The sequence below is a fragment of the Cnephaeus nilssonii genome (assembly GCF_951640355.1).
Source record: "Cnephaeus nilssonii genome assembly, chromosome: 17".
Classification (NCBI taxonomy): domain Eukaryota; kingdom Metazoa; phylum Chordata; class Mammalia; order Chiroptera; family Vespertilionidae; genus Cnephaeus; species Cnephaeus nilssonii.
In genome coordinates this window covers 55,870,554-55,895,994 of record NC_137088.1, presented here as the reverse complement: position 1 = coordinate 55,895,994, position 25,441 = coordinate 55,870,554, and the positions used below count along the sequence as shown (strand labels likewise).

At 42.0% G+C, this 25,441-nt stretch overlaps 1 long non-coding RNA gene across 1 annotated transcript in view; it reads right to left on the bottom strand.

The window, feature by feature from the left end:
* Nucleotides 1-5,572: 5,572 nt before the first annotated feature.
* Nucleotides 5,573-25,441, bottom strand: part of LOC307113546 — a 32,604-nt gene continuing 12,735 nt past the window's right edge. Inside the window, exon 3 of the long non-coding RNA XR_013814872.1 lies at nucleotides 5,573-5,706. This is a non-coding gene — a long non-coding RNA (uncharacterized lncRNA). The remainder of the gene's footprint in view (nucleotides 5,707-25,441) is intronic.

The following is a 25,441-nucleotide window of genomic DNA, read 5'->3' as shown; positions in this document are numbered from 1 at the left end:
GTGTGGGTGTGCAGCACACACTGGTTGAATTTGCTTAGCTATAACTCTGTTGTAGTCACCCTGAAGTCAAGAACTGTTTTCAATACCCACTGCATAAGAATAAGTACTTAATGGATATGATTAATGGTTTTTGTTGTTAGTGCAGTAACTAATTGTAGCTCCTAATGTAATTACTAACTTAAAACAGCTTTGTCTGAGCCATTGAAGAATACAGGAGTATGTTGGGTCAGTGCTCTGGAGTCCTTCACAATAATAACATAGCTTTTGGTTCTGATTCCTTCTCCTCATCTCATTGCCCACATTTAGGTTGAAAAAGTTCCTATGTTACTGTCCCCTTCCAATCCGGCCAGTGGCCATCATGAGCCTATTGGGAGGCAGATGCCAACAACTCAGTTTGTCTGCTACTGACCGGAGTCTGGCCCGGCCACGCCCCGTCTCCTCAGTCTTCCCTTGGGCCTCCATGGTCACACCGTGAGTGCAGGAATCTAGGTCCATGCTCCAGTCTGAAACCCGCTCTCTTCATTTGCCAAGAGGGGATGTGGACACCTGGGAACGTGAACCTCCACGTGAAGGGAGCAGTACAGCTGCGCCCCAGCTGCTGGACAAGGAAACTCATCGCTGCGCCACGGCCGGTGACTGAGCGCGGCAAAGACGCTGAGGCACAGAGCTCTTCCGATGGGCGCCTTTGGCGTGGAGCCTCCCCTGGGGCCTTGCCAAGGTCCCTTCGAACTGCACTTAGAGCCTCCTGCTCTCCGTCCCTGGGGACAGAGTTTGAGTGAGATCTGATGGCCCCCCCGCCCCATCCATTTCTCCTAATAAACGCTGTACGTTTAATCCTTAGTTCTTTCTGAAGGGACTCAAACTCATCGGCTTTGACACTAGGGTGGCAAACTGCACACAGGGATGACAACCGACGAGGAGTTCTGGACCTAGGACAGCCCGTCAGACCCTCCCAATGGGAAGGCGCTCCGGGCCTTGTGTGGAGAAGGACTCTGAAGTCACGGGCTCGGGCCCTGTGTGCTGCCACTCCTGCGTTCTGCACCGATGGCGACCCTTGCTAAGGGCCCCACCTGTGCAGGAAACAGCAGCACCGAGTTAGCAGCATCTGCTTACGGCAGGATGCACGCCAGGCACTTGCTGTTCTGTTTCAAATCTGCCGGCAGAACCTGGGTGTGGAAGTGGTATATGGTGACGTTCTGATTTTTAGAAAGTCCTGTCCTACCAGGATGCCTTTGTTGAGATTTCCTAGCAGCTCACAGGGAGTGCTTGCACGTCTGTGAGTCTGTGCTGCGGGCAGGCCGTCCAGCAGTCAGCCCCTCACAGCCCCGTTCACCATCATCACCACAGCAAGCCATTTCCTACCATGGTAACTTTTTTCTTAAATAAGTTGTTTTAATCTTTATTAAATAAATGCATACACATTTAAAAACCTTGCATAAGCAATACTTACGGTTTATAAATTAGAAAGCCATTCCTTATACCATCTTTCATTTCTGTCCCCCAGAGGCAAACCCGTCCTAACTCTTCCAGCTGCTTCTCGTAGGATTCGCTTCCACATTTCTAAAGGCTTGCATAAACTGCTATTCCTTGCTTTATCGAGTTTTAAGGTACCCACTGACTTCACTGCATGCTACATAAGGATTGACCATCATTTCTACCATTTTCCTTTTTCTCAACACTCCACGGTCATTTTTTACTAAATCAATAGCCAGTGTTACCATTGTTATGATTATGCAAATATTACTTAGCTCACTAGAATTACACCTCATTTTGTGTTCAAACATGTTTCTGCTGGCGGTAATAGCCTCTTTATTTATTATTATTTTAATTGTTATGAATTTCCTGCTTCCTAGAGCCCTCCCTCCTGGAGCCCTCTGTTCTCCAGATGCTGCCTGGCTGGGCTGTCTGTAGCTGGCTGCCGCGGCACCCTTAGGGCTGGCTCTGCCAACCTGGATAACACCCCTCATCTTCCCAGCTCACGTCCCCTCTTTCTTCTTCCTCTCATTTTGGTAGCCTGTCTACACTCACTCTGCGGCTGCTCCTCCTTGTACCATTCCACCCCGGCGTTTTCTAAAGAAGATTAAGAAAGAGGTAGATGTATTGGGTCTTTAGCCGTATGAAAGTGCCTTTGTGCCCTCCTTGTATCTTAGTCCTATATCTCCAGGTTGAAGTCCATGGTCTAGGCGTGAATCTAATGCAGGCGACTATGGTTCCCCGGATTATGCAGGCTCTTTGCTAGGTGCCATGTTGCTGCTGAGAAACCTAGAGCCATTCCAGTTCCAGTTCTTGTTCCAGTTCCAACAATAGTGATCTATTGTTTTTCCTCCCCCAAAGCTTTAGAATCTTATTTACCCTTAAGCTTTGAAATTTTACCACAGTAAGCTTTGGTATGACCTTAGCTTGGGTTCAGACAGAGGTTTGTGCAGGGAGTTTACTGGGGCCTGCTCTTGGCAAACCACACCGTGAGGCCGGAAAGCAGGCCTGGGCAGAGGGAGGAGCTGAGCTGTGCTGTTCGCACTCAGCCAATCCTGCGGAGAGTTCTGGAGCTGGGACAGCGCTTCAGACTTCTCTTACCTTAGACAGGAGGCTGGGCCTTTTATGTGCTCGTCCCCTGTTGGCTTGTCATGAATTCGGGCCATTCCCAAGAAGGGACTGACGCTGGGTGAGGCAGTGCCCTTGAGTCAATGGAGAAAATCACCTGGAAACTCTGAGGCACCAGTACAGCCGGGACCCGGGGGAGGGGGGGGGGTGAGTGCTCAGCCCCGTGGGGAAAGCCAGTGGGCACACAGGTTACAGGTCTTACTTTAGTAGTTGTGCTGAGCTCTTGCAATACGTACTCAGTCTGAACAGCTATGTCCTTCAGTTTGGGAAAATGTTCTTATGTTTGTTCTTTAATAATGTCTTCTCTTCTTTTATATAATCTTCTTTTTCTATGAGTCATTTTTTGATTCTGCAGGATTAATCTTCTAATCTTATCTTTATTCTTCCCTTAACCATCTCTTGATCCTTTCAATTCACATCCCAAGATATTTCTTTCTTTTTTAAATATATTTTATTGATTTTTTACAGAGAGGAAGGGAGAGGGATAGAGAGTTAGGAACATCGATGAGAGAAGAAACATTGATCAGCTGCCTCCTGCACACTCCCTACTGGGGATGTGCCCGCAACCAAGGTACATGCCCTTGACTGGAATCGAACCTGGGACCCTTCAGTCCGTAGATCGACGCTCTATCCACTGAGCCAAACCCGTCAGGGCACATGCCAAGATATTTCTTCATTATTTTCCAATAAGTTTGCTGTAGTCACCTAGTGATACGATGACTGCGGGAGATGCGTGGGGCACCGACAGCAGCTGCTGTGTAAACTAGTAACTTACTTACCCTTTTGAGGTCATTTGTGGAACTTTGTGAGGAAGAATATGTGAACACGTGGTCTATCTGAAGTTTTGAATCAGGGAACATCAGTTTCAGACTCTTTGCTCAGTGTGCTGCTATTCCTCTTCAAATCACTTCCCACACGTGTAATCTAAAGGGAACCTAGGGGAAGCGAGACCAAGGTGTTGTGTCCAGCAACACTTTCCCAAAGACCTCAGAAAACAAAGCGCAGCACCACACGCAGAAGGTGACACGTGAAATGCGCTCCGCTGGATCCCTGGGTCCAGTTCATCCCACGCGGCAGGCGGCAGGCGGCAGGGGTGTTTAGTTGGCCCACACCCTGCCCATGTTTCAGAAAACGGTTGGTATCTCCTCTCGGCAGGGTCCCTTGGCCACATCTCTTCTGCCTGAATCCACAAAACACAGCGAGATAAAGAAGGTCTGCTGTCACCTCCACAGGCTTGGGCTTTCCAGCATGGCCCTTATTTTCAACCAGGACTGGCGCTTTCCCGGGAGACTGGTGGGAGGAATTTCCATTTTCTCCACAGCGCCATGGCCTTCACCAGGGCCGTGTTTTTCCCAAGCTTGCTCTCAGGAAGTTTCACTAGAAGTTGAGTCCAGGGAACGCATAGACGACCCAGGGATTCTTCGGGTTCATCATGACAATCACAAGTACGCGTCCCTCCTGCCATTTTATGCTCTTGGTTCTCTTTCTCCATGAGGCAACTGTTTAGCTATTAAAACAAATGTGCACTTGTATGCATGCATATAAGCATAACCAATGGACAGAGACACCAGGGGGGTGAGGGCATGAACGGGAGTGGGGTGGGGAGGACAATGGAGGAATAAGGACACATATGTAATACCTTAATCAATAAAAATAAATAAAAAATAAAATAAAACAAATGTACATGCGCGCGCACACACACACACACACACTTCCAAAACCAAGCGATAATGTATAGATATCATAGGAATTGAAGCCAGCAGAGCTGAAAAATTTCACTGAATAAAATACTCTTATACGCTCTCCTGCAGCGCAGTTACACTCCTCAAATGGCAGTTCCTCCAGTAAAGCGTCTTCTTCACATTTGAACAATCAATGCTCCCCCCTGCCCAAGGGACATTTAGCCCCAAAGTCATGTCAAGTGTCCATCCCCTGCAAACAGGAAACTGCTCCATTTGGGAGATTTCTAAGGAGAGGTTTTAGCTTTCCATGTACTGGAGCTTAATGTTCACAGCCAACGACTGCAGTCAGTCAGTAATGGGCTCATATCCCAGCCTGTCACTTCCTGAGCGTGTCTTTGGGACAGCAGCTTCATTTTCTGTGCTTCGGCCTTCTCATCTGTAAAATGGGAATAGTTAGGAGGACCTACCTCAGAAACTTGTTGCTAAAGTTAGGTGCAAAAGATCTTCAAACAGAGGTTAATGAAAAATGTTCAATAATATTAATTATAACAGCTCGTTAACTAATAACATCATTATTAATTAAGAGTGTGGCGCTTTTCCTGCTTCGCAGTTCTATTACGCATGCTGAGTGATTTGTTATGCATGAAGATAGGGCTCTAGTGATGTGAACGGGAAACTCCATGCTGTTGTATGGAGCCTGCCAATTAAAACCATGATGCCGGAGGTCAGGATAGATTTTTTAGCCCCAGCTGGTGAGATGGCCCCTAATTTGGTTCGAATCCCCTGTTTCAATCCATTGAAGGAAGGGCCCGGATTTGCAGCTTTGTCCCCTTCTGCTCCTGACAGGAGGGGAGGCTTCAGGAACCCGGGGCCAATTTAAAGCTGACAATTGCCTGCCAGTCTGAGCTGTTCCTAGATGAGTGAGAATGAGGAGTTTCCCAATTACCGAGGTTTCAGGCTTGTCAGATTATAAGTCTCTTCATGAGATGTAGCTAATTGGTTCTGTCAAGGAGAGAAATTCAGAAAGACCTAGGTAATAAGCAGACCTGAAATTCAGTTAGGATGGCTGTTTTCTACTGTTTCTGTTCCTAGCCCTCTTACATGATTAATCTTCATCTCTCTGTTCATATCTCAGAATAAAGGGACTCTCGTCCTTCCTCCTCCTATTTCCACGCTGCCTTGCTAAGAAGAGAAGTCTGTGGATTATTATTCTTACTCCTACTGGAGGGTTTAAAAAAATCTAACCCTGAAAGCGCGTAACTAACATCTCACCAGATTAGTTTTGAAGACTCTGGTACCATGTCTTGTGAGATGAACCTGGACTTGGAAATTGGAAGATGAAGTTTCAAAGCCAATCCTGCTGCTTGCAGTCCATGAGAACCTGGGTGGCTCATGTCGCTTCTCAGAGACTCAGTTTCCTCATCTGCAAAACAAAGAAAAGAACAGCCACTTCACAGAGGTTTCAGTAAGGTAAATTAGACACAACCATTAGCATAGCAGCTGCCCATAGTAGGTAGTCAGTAATTTTGAGGGGACTGCTCTGCAAAGTACATGATTGTCTAACCACTATGCTGTACACCTGAAACTAATGCAGAGTAATATTGAATGTAAACGGTAATTGAAAAATAAAAATAAGTAGCACTCTTTTTATTAAATAAACTTTTAAATAAAATTTTCAGGCACTTCATTTTCCTAAAAAAACACTTGTTGTAATCCAAACCCAAACAAGTAAACCTAAAAAACAGAATATCTGAAGAGAACTCATAATTCAAGTTCCCAACACTATCATAAAAATTAACTTAAAGCTCTCTGAAATGGATGCATGTGCATTGAGACACACATACATACACATCACATTACTGATTAGTAACCTAGCTATCCTAGCTAATAAAAGAGTAATATGCAAATTGACCATCACGCCAACACACAAGATGGCCGTCCCCATGTGGTCAAAGATGGCTGCCCCCACATGGACACAAGATAGCCACCACAAGATGGCCAGCAGGGGAGGGCAGTTGTGAACAATCAGGCCTGCAGGGGAGGGCAGTTGGTAGGGACGAGGCCTGCAAGGGAGGGCAGTTGGGGGTGACCGGGCCAGCAGAGGAGGGCAGTTAGGGGCAACCAGGCCTGCAGGGGAGGGCAGTTAGGGGTGACCGGGGCAGCAGAGGAGGGCAGTTGGGGGGAACCAGGTCTGTAGGGGAGGGCAGTTGGGGGGGGGACCAGGCCTGCAGGGGAGGGCAGTTGGGGGGAACCAGGCCTGCAGGGGAGGGCAGTTGGGGGGAACCAGGCCTGCAGGAGAGGGCAGTTGGGGGGGGGGACCAGGCCTGCAGGGGAGGGCAGTTGGGGGGAACCAGGCCTGCAGGGGAGGGCAGTTGGGGGAAACCAGGCCTGCAGGCGAGGGCAGTTGGGGGCAATCGGGCTGGCAGGGGAGCAGTTAAACATCAATCAGGCTGGCAGGGGAGTGGTTAGGGGGTGATCAAGCTGGCAGGCAGAAGCAATTAGGGGTGATCAGGCAGGCAGGCAGGCGAGCAGTTGGGAGCCAGCAGTCCTGGATTGTGAGAGGAATGTACAACTGCCCGTTTAGGTCTGATCCCACTAAACAGGCAGTCAGATATCCCTCGAGGGGTCCCAGATTGGACAGGGTGCAGGCTGGGCTGAGGGACTTCCCCCCGCCGCCCCCCCCCCCCGTGCACGAATTTCATGCACCGGGCCTCTAGTCCTTCAATAAGAATAATACTGTGCAGACAATAAAACTACTTAGATCACTCTGTATATTCAGATATCATGTGATATGATCTAATAATATTAAGTGAGAAAATAGCACGTGTGTATGGTTTTCTGGTTTTGGTATAAAAAAGGATAGATGGACACATGCTATCTCTGGAAAATGTACCAAAAACTGGCCACTTAGCACCTCTGGGGATGCAGGTGGAGGACTTTGGGTCACAGGCCATAAGGAAAATTTATTCTGTAGCATCTGAATTTTTACAGATGCCACATGTTTTATTTACAAGGAAAAGAAAGAGAAGAATTTCTGAGATGGTGTGTAGAATTTCAATGTCTCTTTTCAGGAAGCTCTTTTGAAAGTGCTCTGGACCTATATTGACACAATATAGTCTCCCAAATGCCATCGTCTACCTTAGTATTCACTTTGGTGGTGTACATGTTATGGGTTTGGCATGTGTAATATGATTATACATCATTATAATTGCATGCATAGTATTTTCACTACCCTAAAAATCCTCTGTGCTCCGCCTGTTCATCACACACAGTTCTGGCAACCACTGATCTTTTTCCTGTCTCCATAATTTTGCCTTTTCCAAAATGTCATATCGTTGGAACCATACAGTATGTAGCTTTTCAGATTGGCTTATTTCACTTAGCAATATGCATTTAAGTTTCCCCCATGTTTTTTCATGGCTTGAACGCTCATTTCTTTTTAGTGCTGAATTATATCCCATTGTGTAGATGTACCATTCACCTTCTGAAGAACATCTTGGTTGCTTATAGGTTTTAGCAATTATGAATAAAGATGCTATAAGCACTTTTGTGCAGATTTTTGTGTGGATGTACATTTTCAACTCCTTTATGCAAATACAAGGAGCCTGATTGCCCAATTGTAAGATAAAAAGATGTTTAGTTCTGAAAAAAAAAATCACCAAACTATCTTCCAAAGTGGCAACTTACTGTAATTCTTATGGGTCATGAAATTATATTTACTTTTTAATTTTTTTCTATCATTTACAAATGTAAAAACCATACCTAATTGTCTGATATTCAAAACAAGTGGTGGACTGAATTTAGCCATTCTGCAATAACTTGTCAACTTCTCTATAATTTAGTTTAAATGACATTTTTCCTTATTTGAAATTTAACTAATTTATTCCTCTTAGCATCAGAGTTCACCTCTTTAAAATGGAGTGGCTAGTGGGCCCAATTAAGAGCACTGAGCATTGTGCTGGAAAATAAGTTTCTGGTGCTCTCCCGTCCTCATCCACTAATGCATTTACATTTTCTTAGAGTTTAATAGTCAGCGCTCTTTCCATTGCAAGTAATAAAAAATAATTTGCACCGGCTTCAACAATAAAGGATATTTGTTAGCTTGTACAGTCCTAAAGCTCAGGCATAGCTGCATTCTGAGATTTAGGCGCTGTCAGTCGGGAGCAATCCCTCTCCATTCTGCCATGCTGTTTTTCACCTTATTGATTATATTGTCAGACAACTCTCTTCCGGTGGTGGCATCTGGCAGCTTCAAGTTTACATCATCTCAAATTTATGCTTGAAAAGAGGGTCAGGGAGATTTCAAAATGGTGGCATATTAAGTGGAAACCTTGCTGACATTCTTCAAGGACCAAATTAGAATTACAACTAAAATGTAGGAAAATCATCCTGAATAACCAACTGAAGACTAGCTGCAAAGAACCCTTATAACCAAGGATGTAAAGAGGAGACAACATCAAGACTATTAGAAAGTGTGGAGGCACAAGAGGGCTAGCCGGGCTCCCGCAGGCAGCACCTGAAGTTCCGGAGAGATATTTCAGCTGTGGGGCGTTCCCCCTGAGAAGTCTGGGGTCTAAATGCAAAACTGGGCTCTCCAGCCCAGAGCACCAGAACTGGGAAAGGTGCTCATATAACATCTAGCTGTGAAAAGCACCTGGGATTCTGTCCATAGGGAGAGACAGCTAGAAATGCAGACACCCCCTTAAAGGGTCAATGTATTAAATTTCATGTACAGCCACTCACTTTGGGCTCTGACAGTGGAAAAGCAGAGTGGACTAGAGCTGTGTGAGGAGAGCCTGGGCTTGGTGGCTCTGCTGGAAGAGAGAAGAGAGGACAGATGCTGGGATCCCTGTACTGAGTCACTCTCACACTCTGAAGAAGCCACCTTTCTCAGGCATAACTTTACCATCCAGGCAACTTTAGCCTGGGGGAAAGAAATTGCCTCAACCATTGGAAACCCTCTTGCCCCACCCTGTGGAGTTTATGCCTGCCTAAGCTCAACAGCCTGAGGCTCATTAAGTGACTGAGACTAACAATCAGCATGCAGGCAGAGGTGGATCTCTGAGTGCTAAGAGTCTTTGCCTGAACTGCCTCTGGGATTTGAGCAAAGAAAAGCAGACTTTGGTGTACAGCTTTGTCCCTTCCAAATGCACCAAGCCACAGCAGTGGGAACCACAAGCTGTGGATTGCTGATAGCTCCAAACATCATACTTAGGACCAGTCACAAACAGCATCTGACACTGGACAGCATGAGAGATCCTAGGAAGAAGCCCCAAACCAATAAACCCAGTGGCCAGCTTCAGACAACAACAGAGCAGGACCCAATAAGCTCCACAAGCAGTGTATGCACAGGGAGATACTGGCAAACACTGCAGAGGAGAATATCGCTTCATGTAAACAGCCCCTCCACAGGAGCCTGCACACTGTGTTGTGGGCTGAGCCTGAGGGTCAAGACCAGGCATGAATGAGCCAATAGTAATCAAGACTCAATTACAACTGCACAAATGACATTATTAGAGCATCCAGGATTGCTGATCTCTCATTAGGTCTCACAGGTTAAACACTACATAAGGACACCCTACAAGACTGGGAGTCATAGCAGATCTACTTAATACATAGAAACAAACTCAAACATGGGGACAGAAAGAAACAAGACCCAAATGAAAGGACAAGAAGAGCTAAATGAAATAGAGATAAGAAATTTATCATGTATAGAATTCAGAGTAATGATTATAAGGATGCTCAACTGCATATATAGAAACTATAAAAAACAATCAGTCAGAAATGAAGAATGACATAGCACAAATTAAGAATACTAGTAGACTGGAAGGAATAAACAGCAGATTAGAGGAATCCAGGGATCAGATCAGTGAATTAAAAGACAGGGTAGAAAAAAATCATTCAACAGAGAACAAAAAAGAAAAAAACAATTAAAAATCAGGAGGACTGTTTTAGGGAGTTTTCAGACAACATGAAATGTAACAATATCTGTATCACAGGAGTACCTAAAGGTGAAGAAAGTGAGCAAGGGATAGAGAATCTGTTTGAAGAAATATTGGCATAAAATTTCCTAACCTGGTGAAGAAAAAAGTCACACAAGTTCAGGAATCACAGAGAGTCCCAAGCAAAAAGAACCCAAAGAGGCCCACTCCCAGATACATCATAATTAAAATACCAAAAATTAAAACAAAAAGAGACTCTTAAAGATAGCAAGAGTAAAGCAACTTGTTACCTTAGAAGGAATTCCCATAAAGCAGTCAGCTAATTTCTCAACAGAAACATGACAGGCCAGAAGGGAATGGCATGATGTATTCAAGATAATGAAAAGCAAAGATCTGAAACCAAGACTACTCTAGCTAACAAGGCTATCATTCAAAATAGATGGTGTCCTAACCAGTTTGGCTCAGTGGATAGAGTGTTGGCCTGCGGACTGAAGGGTCCCAGGTTCAATTCTGGTCAAGGGCATGTACCTTGGTTGCAGGCACATCCCCAATAGGGGGTGTGCAGGAGGCAGCTGATTGATGTTTCTCTCTCATCAATGTTTCTAACTCTCTATCCCTCTCCTTTCCTCTCTGTAAAAAATCAATAAAATATATTTAAAAAAAAAAACAAAACAAAATAGATGGTGAAATAAAGAGCTTCACACACACACACACACACACACACACACACACACACACATACACACACACACACAAAGCTAAAGGAGTTTATCACCACCAAACCAGCATTACAATAAACATTAAATGAACTATTGTAGTAATAAGAAGAAAGAGAAGAGAAACATAGGTGTAAAGAATATAAATGGCAATAAATAAGTAACTATCAATAATAACCTTAAATGTAAATGGATTAAATGCTCCAATCAAAAAACATAAGGTAGTGGAATGAATAAGAAAACATCACCCATATATATGCAATCTACAAGAGACCCACCTGAGAACAAAAGACTCACACAGGATGAAAGCAAGGGATTGAAATAATTTTTCCATCCAATGGACATGAAAAAAAAGTGTGGATAGCAATACTCATATCTGACAAAACAGACTTCAGAATGAAGGACATATAAAAGCACACACCATGGACAGGGACAATAATTTGGTAAAGGCCAAGAAAGGGGGAAGCAGGGGAGGGTTGAGGTGGGCAAAGGGGGTGGAGAGGGATCCTCCTGTAATAATGTCATTATAAATTTTTTAACAACAATTAATTAATTAATTAAAATGTATCTTTATAAGGAACTGCCAAATTGTTTCCCATAGTGGTTGCATGAGTTTGCTTTCCCACCATAAATGTATGAGGATTCTTTTGCTCTACATCCTTGCTGATATTGGCTATGGATCTAGGTTTTTCTTTTCCATATCAGACATTCTAATAGGTGGGTAGTGTTTTCTCTTGTGCTTTTAATTTACACTTCTCTGATAACTAATGATATTGAGCATCTTTTCATGTGCTAATTGATCATTCTTGTGTGAAATGTCTCTTCAATTTTTCAATCATTTTTATTGGATTGTTTCTTATTATTAAGTTCTATGAGTTCTTAAATATTCTGGTATAAATACTTTGTCATATGTATTTGAAAATATATGTATGTGACAGCACTTTGGAAAGTCTATCATTTCCTTCATTAAGTTACCTTGGCATCTTTGTAAAAAAAATGAAGGCCATAACAAAGACAATGAAGGTCATTAATAATAGTAAAGGGATCAATCCAACAAGAATATATAACCCTGATAAACATATATGCACCCAATATAAGAGCACCTAAATGTATATAAAAAAAAAACTTCTGGAGAACTTTAAGGAAGAGATCAACAGCAATAAAATCATAGTAGGAGACTTTAACACTCCACTGACTTCACTGGATAGATCTTCCAGACAAAAAAGTCAATAAGTAAATAGTCACCCTAAATACATACTAAAACATATGGACTTAATTGAAATTTACAGAACATTTCAACTTAAAGTTGCAGAATATACATTATTCTCAAGTGCATAAGGGACATTCTCAAATATAGACTACATGTTAGGACACAAAATGAGTCTCTACAAGTTCAAGAAGATTGAAATCATATCAAACCTCTTCTTGGGTCACAATGGCATGAAACTAGAAATAAAAAACAATTTAAAAAGTCACTAACATTCAAGCACATAGAGGCTAAATAGCATGTTATTGAACAATGAATGGGTTACCAATGAGATCAAGAAAGAAATTAAAACATTCCTGGAAACAAAGGAACACACAACAACTCATAATCAATGGGACTCAGCAAAAGCAGTCCTAAAATGAAAATTCATAGTACTACAGGCCTACCTCAAGAAACAAGAAAAATCTCTAATAAACTATCTAACCCTACACTTAAAAAATTAGAAAGATCTGTAGCCAGTTTGGTTCAGTGGATAGAGCATCGGCCTGGTTCGACTCCAGTCAAAGGCACATGCTCGGGAGGAAAAAGATGGCGGCTGGCAGGACAGAGGTGAGGGAGAGGAAGTGAGTGAGTGAGGGTATGAAAGGAGAGTGTGTGGATGTGTGTGGTGTGTGTGTGTGAGTGAGTAAGGGACAGTTAAATCTCGCAGGAGCAGCAGGGGCTGGCAGACCAGGCTCTCTTTGACAAGGAGAGACTTCCACCACTGCGGGCACTCCCCAAACTGCGGGACTCAGGTACGGAGCCCACGCCATCTTGAAGGGGAGAACAGCCTTTTATAGGAACTCATCAGCACCACCACCCAGACAGACCTTGGAACTGCCCCGCGACCCAGCAGCCACTTCAGCCAAAATCCTGCTGCCCCAGCTGCAGACCCGCAGACCCTGGGACCTCCACCTCCAAAGGTGCACCACTCAGCAGCAGTAAGTGCAACCTCCTCCTCCCCAGCGGCAGAACTCCGGACAAAACATTTGTGCGTTTACAGCATGCACAGACATCCAGGGCACACCACGCCATAGTCAGCGCCTGGGAGCGACTGAGAGCCCTTGAGGGTGTGATTTTGTACAGCCAAGGGTGTGTGGCCCTGCAGTAGAAATTCTGAACTCCCTCTTCCTGAATAACTGCCCACATTCACCCCAGCGGCTCAACCTCAGTGCCAGGACCCCTCAGAATACGTCAGAGCTCTGTGCAGGCAAAGGCACCTCCACAAAGGAACAGGACCCCTGAGCCCATCTATCCACAGCACGCTCTGGGAGCAGCTGTGAGACTCTGCTAGGTGTGATTCTGCACAGACAAGAGTGTGCTGCCCCGCAGTAGAAATTCTGAATTCCCTCTTCCGGAATAATTGCCCACATTCACCCCAGCGGCTCAACCTCAGTGCCAGGACCCCTCAGAGTGCATCAGAGCTCTGCGCCGGCAAATGCACCTCCATAGATGTGAAGTTCCAAAAGGCAGGCACCCTGAGCCCATCTACCCACAGGGCGTTCATGGGAGCCACTGTGAGCTCTCCCTTGGAGCGATCTTGAACAAACAGGGGTGCACTCCCCCCCAGCAGTAGAAATTTTGAATTCACTCATCCTGGATACCTGCCCACAGGCACCTCAATTACGCGGCTACACTGCCAGGGCCCTTCAGAGTGCTTCAGTGTGCCTCGCTGGCAAACTTACCGCGGGTGCTCCTGTGAGCTGCCACTGGGAGTAAGCACCTATCCACCACAGGTGCAGCAGCAAAAGCTGAGTCTGCCCACCCCACAACTACAGAACTCTGGGCACCACAGTCACACCTTTCCAGAGAGCAGGCCCCCTGAGCCCCATCACCTCAAAAGACGGTTCCTTGGTGCCACTGTGAGTCCCTGCTGGGCACACGTGATTTCAATTAAAGGTGCAAGACAGCAAAAATTGGGACACTCCCCTCCACGGCTGCTGACTTCTAGACACCACAGTTGTGCCTCTCAAGCTCGCAGGCTTACATCAAGAGAACCCAAATAGCTCAAGTAGGGAGCTACACTAGATTAACAAGCCCAGGAGAACTGAGAGATTACACCAGTAGCACGATCCCCAAAAGAACCTGGGTAGCAAAGCAATTGGATCTACAATTAAAACATTACAGGAAAACATGGGAAGACAAAAAAGCAATCCCCAAAGGAAAGAAAAAGAGGAACCACCAGAAAGGGAGTTAAATGAAATTGAGGCTAGCAGCTTATCAGAGAAAGAATTCAGAACAATGGTTATAAGGATGTTTAAATGGCTGGATGACAAATACACACAACTCAATGACAAATACACACAACTCAATGAAACCTATAAGGAGCTGAATGAGAATGTCACCAACATGAAAAGAAACCAAGAGGAGAGGAAGAATGACATAGCTGCAATAAAGAACACAATGGAAGGCTTAAACAGTAAACTAGAAGAGGCTGAGGACCGCATCAGCGAATTAGAAGACAAGGTAGGAAAAAACACACAAACACAGCATCAACTGGAAAGAAGACTTAAAAAGCAAGAGGAGAGCCTAAGGGAGCTTTGGGACAACACAAAACGAAACAACATTCTCATAATAGGGATACCAGAAGGAGAGGAAGAGAAGCAAGGGATAGAAAATCTGTTTGAGGAAATAATGATAGAAAACTTCCCTGATATTGGCAAGAAAAAAAACTATGCAAGTACAAGAAGTACATAGAGTCTCAAACAAGTTGAACCCCAAAAGACTGACACCAAGACACATCATAATTAAATTGGCAAACACTAACGACAAAGTAAGAATCTTAAAGGCTGCCAGAGAGAGACAGAAAGTGACCTACAAGGAATCTTCTATTAGAATATCAACTGATTTCTCAACAGAAACACACCAGGCCAGAAGAGAATGGAATGAAATATACAAAGTGATGCAAAGCAAGGGACTGAATCCAAGAATACTATACCCAGCAAGGCTATCATTCAAAATTGAAGGTGGAATCAGGAGCTTCACAGACAAAAAAGGGCTAAGAGAGTTTATCACTACCAAGCCAGCAATGCAAGAAATGCTAAATGGACTGTTGTAAAAATAAGAAAGAGAAAGGCAAGAAGAAACACAAACACTAAGGAAAAATATGACAACAAACATGTACTTGTCAATAATAACATTAAACGTAAATGGATTAAATGCACCAATCAAAAGACATAGGGTAGCTGAATGGATAAGAGAACATGACCCACATATTTGCTGTCTATAAGAGACCCACCTCAGAGCAAAGGATTCACACAGACTGAGAGTGAAGGGATGGAAAAACATTTTTCAGGCGAATGGAAATGAGAAAAAGCTGGGGTTGCGACACTTATATCTGATAAAATAGACCTCAAAGTAAAGGCCATAACAAGAGATAAGGAAGGCCACTACATAATACTAAAGGGAGCGATTCAACAAGAAGATATAACTCTGGTAAACATATATGCACCCAATGCAGGAGCACCCAAATATATAAAAAAAACTCCTGGAAGATATCAAGGGAGAGATCGACAATAATACAATCATAGTAGGGGACTTTAATATACCACTGACGTCACTGGATAAATCCTCTAGACAAAAAATCAGCAAAGAAACAGCAATTCTAAATGATTCACTAGATCAGATGGACCTAATTGACATGTTCAGAGCATTTCACCCCAAAGCCACGGAATATACGTTCTTCTGAAGTACACATGGAACATTTACAAAAATAGACCACATATTGGGTCACAAACAAAGTCTCCCCAAATTCAAAAAGATTGAAATCATATCAAGCATTTTCTCAGACCACAATGGCATAATATTAGAAATAAACTACAATAAAAACATTCCAAAAAATGCAAACACTTGGAAGCTGAATAACATGCTATTAAACAATGATTGGGTTATCAATGAGATCAAAAAAGAAATTAAAAACATCCTGGAGACTAATGACAATGAAAACAACAATGCAAATGCTATGGGACACAATGAAAGCAATCCTGAGAGTGAAGTTTATAGCTCTACAGGCCTACCTCAAAAAACAAGAAAAAATGGTAATAAATCATCTAGCTCCACAACTCAAAGAATTAGAAATAGAGCAACAAGAAAAGCCCACAGTGAGCAGGAGGAAGGAAATAATAAAGATCAGAGCAGAAATGAATGACATAGAGACCAAAAAAACAATACAAAAATCAACAAAACCAAGAGCTGGTTCTTTGAACGGATAAACAAGATTGATGAACCTCTAGCCAGGTTCACCAAGAAGCAAAGACAGAGGACCCAACTGAACAAAATCAGAAATGAAAGAGGTGAAATAACAACAGACCCCACAGAAATACAAAAGATTGTTAAAAAATACTATGAACAACTCTATTCTAACAAACTACACAACGTGGAGGAAATAGACACAATCCTAGAAAAATACAACCTTCCAAAACTCACTCAGGAAGATTCTAAAAATCTCAATAGGCTGATAACTATGGAAGAAATTGAAGCAGTCATCAAAAAGCTTCCAGCAAACAAAAGCCCGGGGCCAGATGGCTTCACAGGGGAGTTTTATCAAACATTCAAGGAAGAACTAAAACCTATCCTCCTCAGACTATTCGAGAAAATTCAAGAGGAAGGAACACTTCCAAGCTCCTTCTATGAAGCCAGCATCACCCTAATACAAAAACCAGATAAAGATAACACAATGAAAGAGAACTACAGGCCAATACCCCTTATGAACATAGATGCCAAAATCCTCAACAAAATTCTAGCAAATCGAATCCAGCAGTACATCAGAAAGATCCTACATCATGACCAAGTAGGATTTATCCCTGGGATGCAAGGATGGTACAATATTCGCAAATCAATAAACGTGATACATCACATAAACAAATTGAGAGATAAAAATCACATAGTCATATCAATTGATGCAGAAAAAGCATTTGACAAAATCCAACACCATTTCTTGATAAAAACTCTCAACAAGGTGGGAATAGAAGGATCATACCTCAACATAATAAAAGTCATATATGACAAACCCACAGCCAACACCATCAAAAAATTATTAGACTTAATAAATGAATTTGGCAATGTAGCATGATACAAAATTAACACCAAGAAATCTATGGCATGTCTATATACCAATAATGAACTTACAGAAAGAGAGACTAAAAAAGCAATTCCATTTACCATCGCACCAAAAAAATTAAGATACCTAGGAATAAACTTAACTAAGGAAGTAAAAGACCTATACGTGGAAAACTACACGACACTGAAAAAAGAGATAGAAGAAGACATAAACAGATGGAAGAACATACCATGTTCATGGATTGGTAGAATCAACATCATTAAAATGTCCATACTACGCAAAGCAATCTATAAATTCAATGCACTTCCCATTAAAATACCAATGGCATATTTCACAGACCTAGAACAAACTTTACAAAAATCCATTTGGAATAAAAAAAGACCCAGAATAGCTGCAGCAATCCTGAGAAAGAAGAACAAAGTAGGAGGGATCTCAATACCAGATATCAAGCTGTATTACAAAGCCACTGTTCTTAAAATAGCCTGGTACTGGCACAAGAACAGACATATAGATCAATGGAATAGAATAGAGAACCCAGAAATCAACCCAAACCACTTTGCCCAATTAATATTTGACAAAGGAGGCATGAACATACAATGGAGTCAAGACAGTCTCTTCAACAAATGGTGTTGGGAAAATTGGACAGATACATGCAAAAAAATGAAACTAGTTCACCAACTTACACCATACACAAAAATAAACTCAAAATGGATAAAGGACTTAAAGATAAGACAGGAAAACATAAAAATACTAGAGGAATCCACAGGCAAAAAAAATCTCAGACATATGCCGAAGGAACTTCTTCACTGATACTGCTCCTAGGGCAATGGAAACTAAAGAGAAAATAAACAAATGGGACTACATCAAAATAAAAATCTTTGCACAGCAAAGGAAGCCATCAATAAAACAACAAGAAATCCCACTGCATGGGAGAACATATTTGCCAATGATATCAACAATAAGGGTTTAATCTCCAACATTTACAGAGAACTCATACAACTTAACAAAAAGAAGATAAACAACCCAATCAAAAAATGGGCAACTGATCTAAATAGACACTTTTCGAAAGAAGACAGAAGGAAGGCCAAGAGACATATGAAAACCTGTTCAAAGTCACTAATCATCAGAGAGATGCAAATCAAAACAACCATGCGGTACCATCTCACACCTGTCAGAATGGTTATCATCAACAAATCAACAAATGACAAGTGTTGGGGAGGATGCGGAGAAAAAGGAACCCTCGTGCACTGCTGGTGGGAATGCAGACTGGTGCAGCCACTGTGGAGAACAGTATGGAGTTTCCTCAAAAAACTAAAAATGGAACTCCCATTTGACCCAGTGATCCCACTTCTAAATATATCCCAAGAAACTAGAAACACAAATCAGAAAGGATATATGCACCCCTATGTTCATAGCAGTACAATTCACCATAGCTAAGATTTGGAAACAGCCTAAGTGCCCATCAGCAGATGAGTGGATTAGAAAACTATGGTACATCTACACAATGGAATACTATGCTGCGGTAAAAAAGGAGTTACTACCATTTGCAACAACATGGATGGAGATGGAGAGCATTATGCTAAGTGACATAGCCAGGCAGAGAAAGATAAATATCACATGATCTCACTCATTTGTGTAATATAATGAACGGCATAAACTGATGAATAAGAACAGATCCAGAGACTGAGAAACGTAGATCAGAACGTCAAACCTCAGGGAAGGTGGGGGTCGATGGGAGTAAGGGGGAGAGATCAACCAAGGGACTTGTGTGCATGCATATGAGCCTGATCAATGGACACAGACAACAGGGTGGTGGGGCATTAGTGTGGGGGGTAATGGGGGAATAAGGACACGTATGTAAAAATAAACAATAATAAAAAACACTTTTTTTTAATTTAAAAAAAAAGGCACATGCCCGGTTTGTGGGCTCGATCCCCAGTAGGAGAGGTGCAGAAGGCAGCCAATTAATGATTCTCTCTCATCATTGATGTTTCTATCTCTCTCTTCCTCTCCCTTTCTGTCTGAAATCAATATATATATATACACATACACACACACACACTAAAAAACAGAATTAGAAAAAGAACACAATAAAACCCCAGAGTCTTGGGGTTATGAGTGCACAATGCCGTGTGACGATTATATTTTGTTGAGTTGTACGCTTGAAACCTGTACGGTTTTGTGAACCAATGTCACCCCAACAAATTCAATTTTAAAAAAAGAAGAAAAAAAAAAGAAAACCCCAGAGTAAACAGAAGGAAGGAAATAATAAAGACCAGAGTGGAAATAAATGACATAGATATTTAAAAACAACAACAACAAACAATACAAAAGATCAACGAAACCAAGAACTGTTGGTTCTTTGAAAAGATAAACAAGATTGATGAATCTTTAGACAGACTCAGCAAGAAACAAAGAGAGAGGACTCACATATACAAAATAAGAAACAAAAGAGGTGAAGTAACAACTGACACTGCAAAGGACTCTAAGCAAATACTATGAACAACTATATGCCAATAAGCTGGACAACCTGAACAAAATGGACAAATTCCTAGAAAAATACAGTTTTACAAAACTGAATGAGGAAGAATCAGAAAACCCAAATAGGCTGATAACAACTGATGAAATTGAAATCAGTAATGAAAAAACTCTCAGCAAACCAAAGTCCCAAACTGGACTGCTACAGAGGATAGTTTTACCAAACATTCAAAGAACTGACACCTATCCTCCTCAAGCTATTTTAAAAAATTCAAGAGTAAGGAAGACTTTCAAGCTGCTTTTATGAGACCAGCAGTATCCTAAATCCAAAACTGGATAAACACACTACAGAGAAAGAAAATAACAGGCCAATATCCCTGTGAAGAAATTACAAGCCAATATCCTTCGTGCCAAAATCAGATGCAGCAATATATTAAAAAGATTATTCACCATGGCCAAGTGGGATTTATTCCAGGGATGAATGAAAGGTTGGTACAATTGTTGCAAATCAATAAATGTGATATATCACATAAACAAAATGAAAGATAAAAGTCATATGATCATATCAATAGATGCAGCAAAAACATTTGACAAAATCCAGCAACCATTTTGATAAAAACCTCTCAACAAAGTGGGTATAGAAAGATCACACCTCAACATAATAAAGGCCATACATGACAAACCTACTGCAAACATCATACTTAATGAGCAAAAACTAAAAGTGTTTCCCTTAAGGACAGGGATGTCCGCTTTCACCACTCTTATTCAATATAGTACTGGAAGTCTTAGCCACAGTGATAAGACAAGAAGGAAAAATAAAAGATATCCAAATTGGAAAGGAGGAAGTGAAAATGTCATTTGCAGATGACATGATATTATACATAGAAAACTCTAAAAAACATCCACCAAAAAAACTACTAGATTTAATAAAGGAATGAGGCAAAGTAGGAGGATACAAAATTAACATCCAGAATTTGAGGGCATTTTTATACACCAATAATGAACTCTCAGAAAGAGAAACTAAAAAAAAAAAAAAACAACCCTTTACCATTGCAAAAACAGCAACGAACAAGATACCTTGGAATAAACTTAACCAAGGAGGCAAAAGACCTGTATTCATAAAACTACAGGACATTGAAAAAAGAGATAGAGGAAGATACAAACAAATGGAAGAATGTACCATGTTCATGGATTGGAAAAATTAACATCATCAAAATCTCCACACTACCCAAAGCAATATGTAGGTTCAATGCAATCCCTATTTCACAGATCTAGAACAAATATTCCAAAAATTTAGATGGATCCAAAAATGATCTTGAATAGCCACAGTAATCTTGAGAAAAAATAAAAAAGTTGGAGGGGTCACAATACCAGATATCAAATCACACTGCAAAGTCATTGTAATCAAAACAGCCTGGTACTGGCACAAAAACAGGCATATAGGTCAATGGAACAGAACAGAGAATCCAGAAATTGACCCACACCATTATGGTCAATTAATTTTTGACAAAGGAGGCAAAAACATACAATGGAATAAAGACAGTCTTCAATAAATGGTGTTAGGGTACAATGGTGACAGGTACATGCAAAAAAAATGAAACTAGACCACCCACTGACACTATTCACAAAGAATAAAATCTAAGTAGATAAAACACTAAATGTAAATTGTCAATCTATAAAAATCCTAGAAGAAACCATAGGCAGCAAAACCTCAGATAGCTCTCATAGCAATATGTTTGCTGATATATCTCCTAGGGCAGTGGTTGGCAAACTCATTAGTCAACAGAGCCAAATATCACCAGTACAACGATTGAAATTTCTTTTGAGAGCCAATTTTTTTAAACTTAAACTTCTTCTAATGCCACTTCTTCAAAATAGACTTGCTCAGGCTGTGGTAGTTTGTGGAAGAGCCACACTCAAGGGGCCAAAGAGCCGCATGTGGTTCGCGAGCCGCAGTTTGCCGACCACGGTCCTAGGGCAATGGAAACAAAAGAAAAAATAAACAAAAGGGGCTATATCAAACTACAAAGCTTCTGCACAGCAAAAGAAATCATCAGCAAAATGAAAAGGGAGACCACTGTATGGGAGTACATATTTGCCAATGATACAACTAATAAGGGATTAATTTCCAAAATATATAAAGAACTCATGCAACTTCACAAAAGGGAGACTAACAATCCAATTTAAAAATGGGCAAAGGACCCAAATAGACAGTTCTTCAAAGTGGACATAAAGATGGCCAAGAGACATGAAAAAAAGGCTCATCGTCACTAATCATCTGAGAGATGCAAATTAAAGTGACAATGAGGTATTACCTCACACCTACCATAATTGCTATCAACAAATCAACAAAGATAAGTGCTGGCAAGGATTCTGAGAAAAGGGAACTCTAGTACACTGCTGGTGGGAATGCAGACTGGTGCAGCCACTTGGAAAACAGTTTTCTCAAAAACTTAAAAATGCAACTGTCATTTGACCCAGTGATCCACTTCTAGGAATATATCCTAAGAATCACAAAACACCAATCAGAAAGAATGTATGCACTGCTATATTCATAACAGCGCTATTTACAATAGTCAAGATCTGGAAACAGCCCAAGTATCCTTCAGTAGATGAGTAGATAAAAAAGCTGTGGTTGCCCAGCTCTTGTGGCTCAGTGGTTGCACGTCGACCTATGAACCAATAAGTCACAGTTTGATTCCCTGACAGGGCACATGCCTCAGTTTCGGGCTTGATCCCTAGTGTGGGTCATGCAGGAGGCAGCCAATCAATCATTCTCTCTCATCATTCGTATCTCTCTATCTCCCTCTCCCTTCCTTTCTGAAATCATTAAAAACAGATATTTTTTTAAAGCTGTGGTACATTTACACCATAGAATAGTATGCAGCTGTAAAAAAAGGATTTCTTATCCTTTCCGACAGCCTGGAGAGACCTGGAGAGTATCATGCTAAGTGAAATAAGCCAGTGAGAGAAAGACAAGTATCACATGATTGCACTCTTATGTGGAATCTAATGAACAAAATAAACTGATGAACAAAATAGATCCAGAGACATAGAATCATAGAACAGAATGACAATTCTCAGAGGGAAGGTAGGGCTGGGGGTGTGGTGAAGAGATTAACCGAAGAATTTATATGCATATATTCATAGCCCATAGACACAGACAATAGTGCAGTGAAGGCCCGGGTGGGGGCAGGGGCAGGGTGGAGGGGGTCAATGAGGAAGAAAGGAGACATCTGTAGTGCTTTCTCAACAATAAAGATAACTTTCAAAAATGAATGAAAGAAAAAATAAGAAAAAGAAAAGTAGCTCAGCCAACATGTCAGAATCATCTCTGATTGGACTGGATTGGCTTGGCTTAAGGTAAATGGTCTTGTCTGACTCGATCACCGTGGTTACGTGGATGTGATAATCTGCTGTCTAGGTATTTGTCACACACCTACTTCTGGAGCAGAGGATGGAAGGGAAGTAAAATCAACTTCATCCAAAGATACAAACTTAGTGGAGGAAGACGGTCCTCTAAAACAAAATCAGGACGCCAGTATCTAATAAAGAAAAATGGACAGCAAAACTCACAAATGTAAACATCAGAGTTCTTACCCTCAAAATCTGATATCCTTAAGAGTCTGGCCTAAGTTCTTTCCAGTTCCAGGGCAATAGAAGGAGAGATATTTGCCTAACTGATGAGTCTGTTTTAGAGCTGTTGATTTTATTGCCTGTTTTGCAATGTTTCAAAGAACTGTGTCTTTTTAGTCTTTATGTTGTTTGTCTCCCAGGGAGGAATGACTTCAGAGCACGGGATCTCTGAAGTTTAATCTCTCCCAAGAGGCCTAATGCGAATAGTGCTCCCTTTTCCTGGACTGTTTCTTAATCCTCCACAAATTCCTTCCTGCCAGTGATTCTACTGGACAGCGAAGCCCAACCACATAAAGTTCAAACTTTCTTATCACCCACCAGGCACTCAGTCGACATTACAAAGAGAAGAGACCTCAGAAGCTGTCTTATCCACTGGCTGATCACTCAAGAGAGCCTAATCTTTTTTTTGAAGAGTTCCCTTCTGACAGTCCTGGACCAGCGTCTGAAATTTAATAAACACACAAAAGTATATCCCATAAAGTAGCAATGTTGACTTGGGTCTTCCTTAAATCTCTGCCCCTTTTCAGCCAGTAAAATATACCCTCTCTTGGTTCTTTTTCCTGATATTCCATTTGGGGTGCTGCTTCCTCTCTCTCTCTCTCTCTCTCTCTCTCTCTCTCTCTCTCTCTCTCTCTCTCTTTCTCTCTCTCCTCTCTCTCTCTTCCATTTTCTTTCTTACTTGTCTTCTCCAGGCTCACAGCTCTTCTCTTCCTACACTTTCCCCTTATTGATTTCATTTGCTCTCACAGTTCAGTGGTCATTTATTCATCGTCAATAATGAAAGCTATAGTTTATTGAGTGTGTACTGGATATTTGCTCCTCTTGAAGGTTCTGAGAGGTAGCTGACATCACCTACATTTTACAGTCGGAATTGGTGTCTTCCTAAAGGTCTTGCATCTGGTAATTGGGAGGGTTGGAGTTCAAGCCTGGTCTTTCTGATTCCAAGGTCCATTCCCTCTCCACTGCCCTTCACCATATTCATTCTCCTGTTCAATTATTTATTTAGCACAGATCTCTTAAGCATCTGTTTTGAAACAGGCATAGTGTATTAAGAATCACACACACACACAAAACAAACAAACACACAAACCAACAGTGCCTGTCTTCAAAAAGTTCACAGTCTAGTAAGAGAAAGCAGTCAATATAATTCTAACTGCTATGACAGAAGCATGTATATATTGCAAAATTAGATCTGAGACCCAGATCTCTTGCCTGAGCTCCATGCCCGTATCACCAAGGACCTAGTGAACATTTTTATTTGAATGCTGCTTCCATTACCTATTGCTGTCCAACAAAATACCCAGAGCTTAGTGGCTTAAGACAACAGTGTACGATTTCTCATCTATTTGGGGTTGACTGAGCTCAGTGAGTTGTTTTTCGGCTGAAGTTGCTCCCATCCTCCACTCATCTAGGAGTTGGGCTGGGGCTGGAACATGCAGATGAGCTCACAGCCTTGCATTTCCCTGCTCGGGGGCTCTCGCCATTCAGTGGGGTAGCCTGAGCTTCCTTACATCATGGTGGCTGCTCCAAGAGGACAACCTCAATTGCAAACATTCGTTAAGCCTCTGCCTGCATCATGCTAATGTCTCATTGGCCAAGTAAGTCACATGGCCAAATAGGGTCAGTATGGCAGGGGACTATACAGAAACACGGCTACAGAGGCCACCAATAAGACAGTTCACCTTAGGGGTCCAGTTTTCACCTCACATCTTAAACTGAAATCCTAATGTGCCTTCAAAACAATCTTGTGTTGTATTTTTACTTCTGGTACCACCATTCTCAAAATGTGGGACTTACTGTCAACTCCAAAATCTAGCCTACCTACATCTAACAAGTTCCTAATTGTTTTCCATTTCATCTGTAAAATATCTCATCTTCTTCTCTTTTTCTTTCATATAGCTCAGGAGAGTCTGCTAACTAAGCGGATCCCAGCTGTGCTAAAGCTCACTACCAGGCTGTAAAAAGGTTATAGGTGTGAGGAGACAGTGATCCTCACTTGACAGATTTGAGATGAATGCCCAGAGCAGCTGGAGTCTCTGGGCGGGTCACTTCCCAGCAGCAGCTGTCGCATCCATTTGCCC